Here is a 13,354-nt window from a genome sequence, read left to right as displayed (position 1 = left end):
GTAGTGGTTATTAAAGTGAAGAAATTACTGACGACCTCTGACTATCTAATTTCAAACATGGTTAACCCGACTCTTCCCGACGATTTACTCTCGAAGATAGCTAAGAACCTGGCTGACCAATGCTGGTCCGACCTTCGTCCATTGGTACGAGCCGGCACTCGTGGAAGAGACATTGTCTACCGTCCGGATGTCCTCAAAGATGCCAATATTCTCACCTTGTGTGACTCGCCCGATGACTTCCAAGCTGGAGGGGGCCACAATCCCTCCGGATCCGCTGATGAAGGCCGACATCGAACATTTTTCTTAAGGTGTTTTGCAGCTAATAATCCCACGGCCGTGTATTACGAAGGTATTCGTGTTCTAACGCATGAACGAAACATCAATGGAGCCATCAGGCTCTTACAGCGTCATGCTCCAGTACGAGCAAATGCAACACTTGCATGCGCCATTGTATTCATATGTGCTGGGTATGATTATATGGGCGGCTTGTTTCTACAGCTCTTCACCCGCAACCATTATCCATTGGACTCGGTTGCCACTCGAGTTTTGGGTGATGAGTTCATCGAGGAAATAAAGAAGTTTGACCCTCCATACAGCAATACATATGGTCCTACGTTCTCTTATCCTACCAGCCATGGAATTAGTATGCCTCCTTGCGCCTTATATTGTTACATGGTATCAGGAGCTTTCCAAAACGTTTGCAACCGCTGTTACCTCTGGTCGTGTGCCAGGCGTGTTAGTCAAATGCTATAGTTATTCCATTCTACTTTATATGTTTGTTTATGTTATCCGCTATGTCATGTTTCAAATTATGATAAGCCTTCTACTATGTTGTTTATGTTTATGTTGAAATTATATTATTGCTTAAGAAATTTGCAAGGTGTGTTATGTTTCTCAAGTTGAATATTTTTCAGCCAAATTCACATATGATATTTAGACACTGCAGTAAATGTAAATTTGGATATTAAAATCTAAGCGTCCACAACTCCGTACACGTGCATCTACCAAATAATACTTAGAGGTTTTTTCTTTGTCTCGGAAAACTAGATATGGACGTTCACTAGCATGAGATATCAACTCTAACGTACACTAAAAAATAACACATGCAAACGTATGAGGTCTTTGGTTTGTCTCATAAATGGTGATATTTATGAATGGACGTACACTAATAGTACACTACAGCGTACACTGTCTGTTGAGTAAATGTAGAAATGTAAATATGGACGTACACTAAAACGTACACTACAACGTACACTGTTTGTTGGGCAAATGTAGAAATGTAAATGTGGACGTACACTTAAACGTACACTACAACGTACACTGTTTGTTGGGCAAATGTAGAAATGTAAATGTGGACGTACACTACAACGTACACTGTTTGTTGGGCAAATGTAGAAATGTAAATGTGGACGTTCACTAAAACATACACTACAACGTACACTGTTTGTTGAGTAAATGTAGAAATGTAAATGTGGACGTACACTAAGACCGTCAGTAAAACGTACACGTCTAGTTTTAAGCTGTTAATAAAAAGAGGTTGCTCATAACAACGATAACAAATTATATATGGAATACTATTACTTTGATTTGACAATATGAATACACATCATCACTTAATACCTTTGCAATAAATACAACCATAACTTACCCAACCATATCTTCAATGATGCTTATTTAAGTGTTCAAATTTCATTTTCTCGAAACACCTTACTCCTAAATATGACAAACCCAAATATTCCTGACGATTTGCTTGCGAAGATAGCCAAGAAAATGGCTGACAAATGTTGGTGGTACCTCGGACCTATGTTGAAATCCGGTCCTCGTGGAAGAGACATTGTCTACTGTCCGGATGTCCTCAAAAATGCAAACATTTTCAGCATGTGCGACGATCCCGATGACTTCTACGCGGCAGGCCACGATCCAAATGACATCAACTCCGAAGGTCGCTATAGACCCTTCTTCAAACGGTGCTTACAAGCTGGTAACCCCACGGCTATTTACCATGAAGGACTGCGTCTCGTTACACATGAGTCTGACATCCAGGGAGCTATCCTACACTTAGAGCGAATCGCCCCAAGGAACGCCGCTGCAACCCTTGCATGCGCAATTCTTTACATATGTGCTGGTAATGCTCACATGGGTGGTGTCTACCTTCGGCTCTTCGGAAGCAACCATTATGCTTTGGAATCGGAGGACGCACGTGACATTTGTGAGGAGGTGCTAGAAGATATAAAGAAATATGGTAATACTTTAAAATACACATACGCTAACAGTTTTTCGTTCCCGGAATGTGTTGACGTAAGCACTCCTGAATGCGCAGAGGTGTGTTACATTAGATCGAGACTCTTCAATAATCTTTGCAACCAATGTTACATCTGGTTGTGTGCTAAACGGATTAGCCAGATCCTGTAGAGCTCACATTCGCCACGATCCTGTCATATTTATAAGTTTTCCATGCAACAATATGTGAGCTTTTTACGTTGATTATCAGTAATGGAAGTTTGTTTTTAATTAAATTACCACTTTGTAATTGATTCAAACATACTAGCTCAAAGTACTCTAATATGAGACATCATTAAAATAATAAAATAATAAAATATCTACGTACACGATATATGATAATGTACACGTGACATAGTTTAATTCCAACTATAAAGATTACATAGTGAGCGACGATATTTGTAAATGAAGACGAAAGGAAATTTGATTTGACGTCGTATAACCCATATATAGAAGATTTCGCTTCAAATTAATTACTCGCTGTCAAATACACTCTAGAAGTGACCTCCATCACACTCTCATTAATATCTCTATTAGACGTACACGGTTACCGAGCAATGTACTCAATTGATTTGGCAGATAAAATAAGTAAGTTAATGTTTATTTGAAAAGATTGTTAGTAAATGCGTTGACCCCTAATATAGCACTATACATGAAGCCATATTGTTCCACTTATATGCCATACAAACAGACGTCAACTCAACCTTCTGTCAGAGAACGTAATGAGTATTTTGTAGACGTACACGGCGCGATTATGAGAGGTACACAGGAATTTGTTTAAATTAAAAGTTACTAATATGATGCACTAAATATACATCCACGTCACCCACCCACTTACATTGATGGTTATTCTCCTCTTTAAAACTCATGACAAACACACTTAGTTGAATACACGAATCCGTCTAAACCTCCTCGTTTGAAAAACAATGCCTTTCCTACCTCCGCTAACCCTTCCAACCGAGTTGTACCTAGGAATCCAATTGCCAAACCCCATAAGCATACTTGTCAACTACCTCCCCGTCAGCCAGACTACAGTTGTGACATCAACACCCTTGCAATCGATGAATTCATGACGTGGCCGTCGTTACTCCAACCGGGGTCTCCCTTCCGGCCATACTTCGAGGTGCTTGTAGAACGTGGATCCATCCCGGCGGTTTACCTTGAAGGTGTTCGCCAAGCGAGCAACTTCGTGACAGTAGCTCAGGGCCTTTCAGTCATGACAACGGTCGCTTTATCTGATCCCTTTGATTGCTTCGCAACCGGTTTGTTCCTTACGTGTACCGGTAATCACTTGGATTTCCTCCCTATCAGCGAAAAGTTCTGGGAAATGACACCCACCCTTGAAGCTGGCCACGTGGTTGCAGAGATGGTGATGTATCACATCAGCCAGCTTCACACTGAAAATGCTCGCCGCTGGGAAAGGTCTTGGAGGTTTGTCCACCCGCCGAGTTGCGTAGGGCAATGCACGTTCCATCATGGCTGCAGGGTTTGTTTTTTCTACTAGTACGCCAGGGAGATGGCTATATTCTACTAGAAGCAAAGCTGCTAAGGTCTAAGCTACTCTACTCGGCTCTACTCTCGAGTCTTTTGGTATGACGGATGCACACATATTTTGCAACACATGTGTATGCTTCGTTTAAAAAATTATGTTTTTTGAATCGTTCCAGTTTATTTATCTTATCTTATGAATTTCCTTTTATATAAACTGCCTGTCCTTTTTTATGTTTCTGGCTTTTGAATGAATTACCACTTTAAGTATTACTAGATGTCTTCGTGTACGTACACTATATAGTACATTAAACTTCGTTTATCGTACATTGGGAAATTGCGTACACAACATAAGTATAAATCTAACAGTTTTTGATGTTGAAGGCACCAAAACTAATATACGTACACGATAGCGTACACCAGAAACTATACGTACATTGCGAGAGGATTTGAACAATAAAACAAGGCACGTACATAAAACAACAAATTAGATTAAAATTTAAACGGAAACAAGAAACAACAACGACTGAAATGTAATTTGGTTCTTATGGAAACAACAACAACAACTGGGAAAGAAAACTTAATTGAAATGTAGTCTTATATTATATTAAAACGGAGAATAATGGTTCATTCCCTCTAGCTAAAAAACCACCATCGAGATATCCGCAACTTCTTCTCTGTCCGGATTGGCAACCACCTTTGAAATAGCACCATGGCTCTCAAGCTTCGGGTTAGACAGTTCAGTTAGACGCCAAAAGCTGAGTGCGACAACAAAATTTCCCTTACCCAAACTCTGAAAGTAACCATCCAAGTACTCCGCCTGTTGATTGCGGGCTTCGCACTCCAAGACTTCATTGCTACGTTAGAAATAAGGACTGTTAGCGTTTAGAGTGACATTGTAAATAAAACAAATGAAAAGAACACTTACTATCTATCTTTTAACTTGAAACTCAGTTTGAGACCGTAATAGTCTGTAGTCAATGCGCCAACATCAACCAACGCTCCAATGACATCTAGATGATGGAGAAACAAAGATAATAAACAAACATTTTCAAAAATGTAATAAATGAAGCGTCAGAGTTATTCCTCCTCACCGACTAAAACGTTCTTGTAAGCAGATTTATCCAAAATGTAGTCGAAGGGAGTGAAATCGAAATCTGGAACTGGTGGTGATCGTCTTCCACTCATTTTCAACGAATCGGTCTTCGTAAAACGGAGCAAGGCGACGATCAACGATGGCCTCAATACGGTTATTCTTTACATACAGAACATGATAGTAGAGAGTTTAATATATAAGTTAAGCGAATGAACGAGAAAAACACATAATAATTTAACGGAAATAACCTCGTAATCTGCCAGGATAAGGCCGAGTTCGAAGACGTTGGGCGATATAACCTTCTTGAAGACCCTCACGACAAAGACATAAATTCGCCACCCAGTGATCAGAGGACACAATTCTGAGACCGTATGAAACCCCTCCATCTCACGGATAGCAAGAACAAGCGATTCGAAAGACTAAATTTTTTTTTGTGAATGATATAACTGCCGGCACAAGAAATGGGTTTAGAATGAGGATTGTGGATAAAATTAAGGAAGGGAGGAGACTTAAATAGAGGAAATCTGGAACGGCTACAGTTATTAATGCGGTTACAACTACACTTGATTCAAATTTTTGGTAATAGCCTGGTAACCGTCATATAGGGTAATCATAACGTTGATTTGACAATAAACAGCAACAGTTACGTCCTTTCCATTAAATACCAACACAACCACAATATACCCAACCATGTCTCCAACTCCGTTCATTTAAGAGGGGGAATAAGTTAGATTTTCAAAAAACTTATTTCAAATTACTCAAAATATTGAGCAACCACCTCTGTGTACCCTTATTACATGAACTTTAACACGTACACAGACAAAAACGTTCATAGTTATACGAACGTAGAGTTTAAACGTACGTACACAACGTACATAGTTACAGGTGGATTATATATAAACTTACGTACACCGAGAAAACACAGAAGCGTACACTATATTGGCCGGCTCAGAAACTTGTCACCGGAACTAGATTGGATTTTTGCACGTCTTCTTGTTATGACCTGCTTGTCGACAGCGTGAGCACTGATTTGGTAAAAGTCTTTTCTGTCTCTTTTTCTGAAGTGACAAAGACAGGAAGTTACAAATCTCCGCATGGTAATACTCAAAATACAAGTAGATGAATGAACGATGTTAGTACATACCCGGTTTTCACCTCTAGATGGGATCCTTTTGGACAGTGGTCTTCCTGGTGGCCGTCTACTGTATGGAGGAATGAGTATCAAATCCACTATATGTTGTGGGATGACAACATCTTTCGGATCCGCGATAGGTAGAATTGGTTCTTGGAAAGAATCAGAAAACGTTTGAAGGCCATACCACCATCCGACACAAGACTTCGGATCAATTCCATGCTCGATTGCAGCTGCTAGAGCGTGTTCACATGGGATTCTTAACTTGGTGTACCTAAGACACGTACACGTACACTGGTCCAGAACGACATGAAAATGCTCCCCGGATTTACTTGTCACTTGATAGCTCCACGGTCCAGACATCTTCACAGCGTATTTACCTGACGCAGGCAACTCTTGTAGAAATCTCTCATCAACCTCAGGTGTCACAGAAGATTTGCACCTAGCAACTTTCTTCCTCCTCGATGCGAACCATCGCATTAGGACATCCCGAATGAACTCGATCATGTAAACAATCGGATAAGTTTTTGCTTTTGTTAACACATGATTCATGGACTCAGAGTTGTTGCTAGACATGATATTGTAGCGTTCTCCTCTACAGTGAGCTCTTGTCCAATGCTCAAATCCTATGTCCTCTAGGTATTTTGCGCATTTAGCACTCTTTTCCCTTAACAGTTCAAAATATTTCTCGAAATCCCTGACCCTATAAGCTTTGGCAGCGCTGAAAAATAAAGCAGACACACCAAACTTACCATAATAGGTGGAGAGGTTTCGCTCAAGGTGAACAGCACATGCTCCATGATGCACTCTCGGGTAAACAACACTTAGGCCTTTGTATATAGATGAATGTCTGTCCGAGACAATCATTAAATCGTCACTGTCTGGAACAATCTCAGCTAACTTTTCAAAAAACCATGCCCAAGAAGCATCGGTCTCACCATCAACAACACCAAAAGCTATTGGGAATATTTGGAAGTTCCCATCTTGGGCACATGCAATAAGGAGACATCCTTTGTAAGGTCCGACTAGCTGCGTTCCATCTACCACAACTACCTTCCTCATATATATCAGACCTTTGATAGAAGCGCCAAGAGAGACAAAGACATACTTGAAGCGCTGCTTACCATCATCTTCTGGTGTATAGTGTAGGTGTGTTATTGTACCCGGATTAGCTAATTGGAGAAGATACAGATAGGTCGGCAAAAACCTGTAATTTGCTATCTCATCCCCCCGTACATTTTCCACTGCAACCTCTTTTGCTCTCCAAGCGGTAGAATATGAAATACGCACATTCAGATCATTTAGGAGCAGTTGTGGTAAGTCGACAGCTCGCGGCCCACCCTGCGTAGAACTGTATCTGCTCCTCACATCTTCTCCGAGGAGCTTATAATTAGCATGTTTATTGTAGTTCTTCCGAGAGTCGATGTTACACGTATGTGTCGTAGCATACGAAGTGATTTTGAAACTTTCTGAATCCTTCACGACGCGAGCAGTCAATTGCCATGGACAAGTCTCATCAACGCACACCATCTTCAATGTTTTAGGACATGACTTAGGTTGCTTGAAGCAAAAGCATTGCTTTATCGCTTGAAGAGACATTGTTTGTTGCAGGACTTTTCTATTCTTAAAAACACTTCCAACAAACAAAGTTTCGCCTGTGGTGCTGATTTCAACCTGTGTCTCATCAGCTCGAAAATTGAGTAAGTCATCGAACACAGGAGCAGCATCGTTACCGAGATTCGCCAACTCGCCACCATGTAACTTAGGAAATTCATTATACACTTGGTAAGCCTCAGCTGCGGTAACTACCCCATTATCATTTTGTGTCCCAGTTGAGGAAGCTCCAATACCTTCGATCACTTCATCCCCGGTGACTTCGTCTATACAAATAAGATTGGAATCCCTTTGCCCTTCGCAGCGTGTACCGTAACCCAATTGAGAGATTGTTTCTTCGCCAGGTACACTAAGACCAGTGTACGTACACGTTTCTAAGAGACGACTGAATTCCCCTGTATCTCCGCCAGGTACACTAACACCCGTGTACGTACACGTTTCCAATAAACGACTGAATTTCCCTGGATGTTGAGCAGTCTGTTGAGTGAGACTGACGTCTTCCTCAAGATTTCCTTGTACGTATTCTTCTACTATTACATCGTTCCACTTGTTGTAATCGTATTCTTCGCCAATACCTTCACTACCGTCTGTGGTAGGATACAGGGTACTTCCCCCAATAGATCCATCCACACCAAGATAATCATCACACCCATCATCATCTTCGTTGCCCTCCTCCAATTCATCCTCTTCTGTTGTATCGTCTTCAACATCGGCTTGCTCCTCTGCATCCTCATTATTTTCATCAACATTTGTAGCACTATCAAACACACGGTCACTTTCAGAAACTTCACCATGAGACCTAGAGACAGTATTCCCGAACGCCTTCACTGTATTATTGAAAGAGACAAACAAGTTGAGAGAAAGATACCCACCACGAACCAAAAAAAACGTCTCGAGACCCATCTGACTGTCAATGTATACAGGAGGGCGTTTAGTATCTATCAGCATTGACATTTCACCCGGCATCCAGTAGCTAATTATGGGATTGATCTCGGTGGACTTCAAACTGAAAGCCTCTCGGAGTGTACGGACAAAGTCCGTGTACGTCATGGTTTCCTGAACGCGTACACAACGACCAAAGATGCCTTCCTCAGGTTCAAATTTCAATTCTCCTTCTTTGCATTTCCACTCACCGACCATGGTAAATACGGGAATATCCATAACCCACCTGCATCATAAATTCAGGAGACACACATTAAATGCAACTGAAAAATACTATACATATAAAAAACAAATGGAATGTCGATACTACACATTTATAAACCTAAATACCAATTATCATTTGACTATTTTAAACAAACAGATATAGATTTTGCAAATATTCTGATAAAAAAATGGAGTTCGAACACAATCAAGATCCTAATATGACATAAAAAAAACTTCTTAAAAGAACTTCATTACTTACACGAGCAATGCTCCAAACTTGGTACAAAAACAAGATCAACACTTCTTCAGCAGCAATGTACGTTCGCAATAATTCTTTGTTCCTGGGTTCATCTTCTTTATCTCAACAAATTTTTTTTAATTATTATTAATAATTTTTTTAATATTATTTGATGTAATGATGATTTTGCATTAATTGTGACAATAGTCACATCTAAACTTTTTGGGGGCATTAAATGTTGATGTCACTTCGGAATAATCTCACTTGTAACGGAACCGATCGCGTCAACGTGAACAAAAAATCTTCAACTGAACCGGAACAGTGTACGTAACTAAACCTGCTAAACTAAACCGTACATTTCAACAGTTGCTAAGAGAGAAGCGCAAGGGCAGAAGCGTCATTTTGCAGGCGAAAAGACAAATGGTGAAAACCACATTTGACTTTGACAATCCATGGAAATAAAACATGGTCAACGGGTGTGGCCTGCAATTTACCCTATACTTAATCGTACGTTGATCGGTCTATCTTACCTTCCAAGGAGCTGCTTACTTAGTTTAAGATAAAATTGCTGTAGTAGCCACGTTTTAACCCCAGTCCCCAAATTAAGTAAATGACACATATATGATATATGGAATAAATCAAAGATAGTGACCATTTCCATCTATTAAAATTTGACTAAAATAACATTGTGCGTAACCGACAGTTGACATGGAAGATAACGTGATAGTTTTGAGGCTAGAACCGTAGTTTTTTTCTTCAGAAAAATGGCTGTTTCCATAGAGTCTATCAATTAAAATAATAATGAAATTTATACTATTCTAAAAAATCTTTTGATTCCCTCTTATTTTGTGTGGTTAAAATCGCATGCGGCATTCAGAAATAGGCAGACATACTATGCATTCTTGCCACGGTGACAGAGGTGGTGAATCACTAGAGGAAAGGAAAGAAGGGAAAACCAAACTTAAGAGAGAGATCATGAAAAGAGCAAAGTGATATAAAGATCTAGATTTAGGTTGTTTTATATTTACATTGACCCTTAGGCTTTAGGTTTATGGCACTTAAATCTTGCATGCAAACCTACAAATCCAGTAAAAGTATAGTTGCATAGCCGTATCTAAAGGTATAAAGGCCGTAAGTTGTAAAGTTTTAAGCAGATTTACAAATATATAAGTTATATATATGGGTGTACCACGTTAGTTATGAGGATCTATATGTTTGCATTGTTTGATATAAAAGCTCACAATCGTTTGTAGCTATACGTTTGCTTTGTTGATAAGGTCGTTTATATATTTGCTTGTCGCTTTCACAACTCCCGTCAAAGCAAAAGGATATATATAGTGTCCAACCACAAATTTTAATGTGTAAGAAAAAAGAGTTTTAATTGAATTAAATCGAAAGTCTAATAATGTGTGTGAAGATTAAATGCCAAAATTCAAATTTTCTTTCTAGGTTTCTGTATAGCAAGGGTAAGTGCATGAATCAATTTAAGTTGTATCAAAAATAATAATTAAGGAATTTAGTTTATATGTATATTAATCATAGAAAAATCACTCTTAAAATCCAACATTAAATTTTATAAAAAACATTGGAGTACTAAGACATTAAAAATTCTAGGGCAAACCACGCCAAACCGCACGTTTTTTTTTTGTAATATAATTATCGAGGAGCTGTTAGCGCGCTTTTATCTACAATGTAATTTAATACTGTACATTTGAAAATGTTTAGACATGGCTGAAAGAGCTTAGTAATGTCATCTTTCTCGATTCCTCTAAGAACTTACTCTTATCTAATTGCAAAGATTCCACAATGTTATCCATTTGATCCCTTCCCATCAAAAACTGCTCACACCAAGTGTATTATCAATCAATACAAAATTATATTTCAAGGTAAACAAGAGAAATTGCAAAAGGAATCAAGCAAGATACCAGCAAAAGTCTAAATATGAGGCATGTATCTAAAAATAAGAAACCGAAAACTCAAAATTTTGAACTCGTTTGCGTTAACGCTAAACATAAAATGAGAGAAATCAAAATCTAAGGGAAGGAATTAGATACTACGGTAGCTATGGAAGCTAAATGATCAAAAAGATTATGTCTTTAAGACAGAAATTTAACGAAATTGCAAATGTGCGATTGTTTTGGCAAACACAAGTTTCGAATTCACGGCATATATTTTTGACATATATTTTTTTTCTATGTAAAGTTTGGATAATTCATGTTTTATGTTCTGATATTTGTTGTATATTAGTTTAATATTAAAATTCAGTATTTTTGTGGTTAAGGTTTTTTAGAGGTAATAAATATTTAAAACATGTATTATCTACAGATTGATTTGCGGTAAACCGCAGGTTGATATTTTTGTTAGAAAATTAGTGATTTTTATTTTAATTAATACTCCCTCCGTTTTACAATATAAGTTGTTTCAGTTAAGAATATTTACTTTGAAAAAGTTCAACCAATCATAAAAGAGACTAAATAATATAAGTAATCATAAAATATTAAAGTAACATATAATTTGCATAGAAACTAGAAAATAACTTTTCTTGTAAAACAAAAAAATTGGTCTAAAACAACTTATATTATGAAACAGAGGGAGTATTATTTATATATAAATAACATATTCAAGAAGTGCATCACATGCATATATTTTTATTAAATAAAAAATTGAATTTCTTTTTAAAGATGATTTATAGATACATGCTATTGTTTTTTATGTATGATACTATGATATACTTCCGGACAATTTTTATTACTTTAAAAAAATATACTTTTAAGTTATTTATTTGTTTTCGAATTATATCAGATGCAGAAAATCATATATTTTATTAACTATATGTATTTTATATATAAAGTAAAAATAAATTAGATATAAGAACAAATATAGTGACAGAAAAATTCTATGTTTATATTTAATATCGATATTGAGATTTTAGGAAATTAGCCTTAATCGAATATAGTTCTGTAAAGAAAGATTTAATTAAGAAAAAAGTTTAAGAGAGAGTTAATTGAAGTATTTAATGCAAATTAACGAATTGTAAGTTTTTATACATAAAATATTTGGTTGAGATAGAATTTGTAAGGACCTGAATGTTAATAGTAAATAGTATAGGGATTTTTGGCCAAAAAGTCTAGCAAAACTAGATATTGACCCGCGGGACACCTCGGATGAATATGTTCATTTTTTTATAAGAATTATTATTTGTATATGAATAATATGATATTGACACATAATATTAAAATTCATTATTTTGCTTTTGTGGTTAGGGGTAATAACGATTTAAAACTTGTATTATCTAGAGATTGACCTGCGGTACACCGCTGCTCGCAGGTTGATATTTTTGTTAAAAAATTAAAGATTTTTATTTAAATTAATATTATTTATATACAAATAACATATTCAAGAGGTATATAATAGGCCTATACTTTTATTAAATAAAAAATTAAATTTTTGTTTTTAAGATGATCTATAGATACATTCATAATATACCATCCCGTATTAATATCAATCCAAACCCATCCCACCATATAACCTCGTCCCGTGAAATTAAACATCATTTTGTCATTTTCTTATGAAGTTCGAATATTTATAATATTGAAAACTTCAAAAAAGTTTTAGTATCAATCCAAACTTCATAATTGTATATTGATTTTACATCTAGGATTTCACCTGTACTATATCGTCCCATATTTTTTTTTTGTATTTATAAATGTTTAAACTTCTTATAAAGTTCAAATATTTACAAAATTTAAAACTTCATAAAATCTTAAAATTATTAAATGTAATACTTAACTTTTAATAAAGTTGAAATATATATAATATCTTAAAACTTTTAAGGTTTTAATTATTTAAAATAAAAAATCGGAGTAAACCGAATAACACTTTTAATTTTAGATGTCTGATATATCAAAGTTCCTGCTCATTCATATTCAGATTCATTTTGGTACTTGTTTATAGTATGTCTCTAAATGATATCCCAATTTTTAATCAATGTGGGATCTTGTACACTTATTTTTTCATCGATTGAGTATTATATGCCTGTTTTAAAAAATATGAATTACATAAGATGAAGAAAAATCAAATATTTTATTAACTATATGGATTTTATATATAAAGTCAAAATAAATTAGATATAACAACAAATATCTTTATTGACTTCTTTTATATTTATATTTAATATCGATATAGAGATTTTAGGAAATTAGCCTTAATCAAATATAGTTCAATAAAGAAAGATTTAATTAAGGATGAAAAATTAGGAAAGAGTTGATTAAACTATTTAATGAAAATTAACGATTTGTAAGTTTTTAGTCATAAAATATTTGGTTTTGATAGAATTTGTAAGGACCTGAATGTTAATAGT

General features: G+C 36.3%; 4 pseudogenes across 4 annotated transcripts; 2 read left to right on the top strand and 2 right to left on the bottom strand.

Moving 5' to 3' along the window:
* Nucleotides 1-57: 57 nt before the first annotated feature.
* AT5G36850 lies at nt 58-753 on the top strand (annotated as a pseudogene; the record flags this gene model as incomplete). Its single annotated transcript has 1 exon — nt 58-753.
* Nucleotides 754-1,719: 966 nt separating this feature from the next.
* On the top strand, nt 1,720-3,836 carry AT5G36840 (annotated as a pseudogene; the record flags this gene model as incomplete). The annotated part of the gene is made up of 4 exons: nt 1,720-2,322; nt 2,939-3,041; nt 3,165-3,711; nt 3,785-3,836.
* Nucleotides 3,837-4,408: 572 nt separating this feature from the next.
* On the bottom strand, nt 4,409-5,250 carry AT5G36830 (annotated as a pseudogene; the record flags this gene model as incomplete). Its single annotated transcript has 4 exons — nt 4,409-4,625; nt 4,712-4,781; nt 4,863-4,971; nt 5,113-5,250.
* A 582-nt stretch (nt 5,251-5,832) lies between these two features.
* AT5G36825 lies at nt 5,833-8,771 on the bottom strand (annotated as a pseudogene; the record flags this gene model as incomplete). The annotated part of the gene is made up of 1 exon: nt 5,833-8,771.
* Between the last annotated feature and the right edge of the window lie 4,583 nt (nt 8,772-13,354).

Source organism: Arabidopsis thaliana, chromosome 5 (genome assembly GCF_000001735.4).
Source record: "Arabidopsis thaliana chromosome 5, partial sequence".
Lineage (NCBI taxonomy): Eukaryota > Viridiplantae > Streptophyta > Magnoliopsida > Brassicales > Brassicaceae > Arabidopsis > Arabidopsis thaliana.
This window is presented reverse-complemented; position numbering and strand designations above follow the sequence as displayed.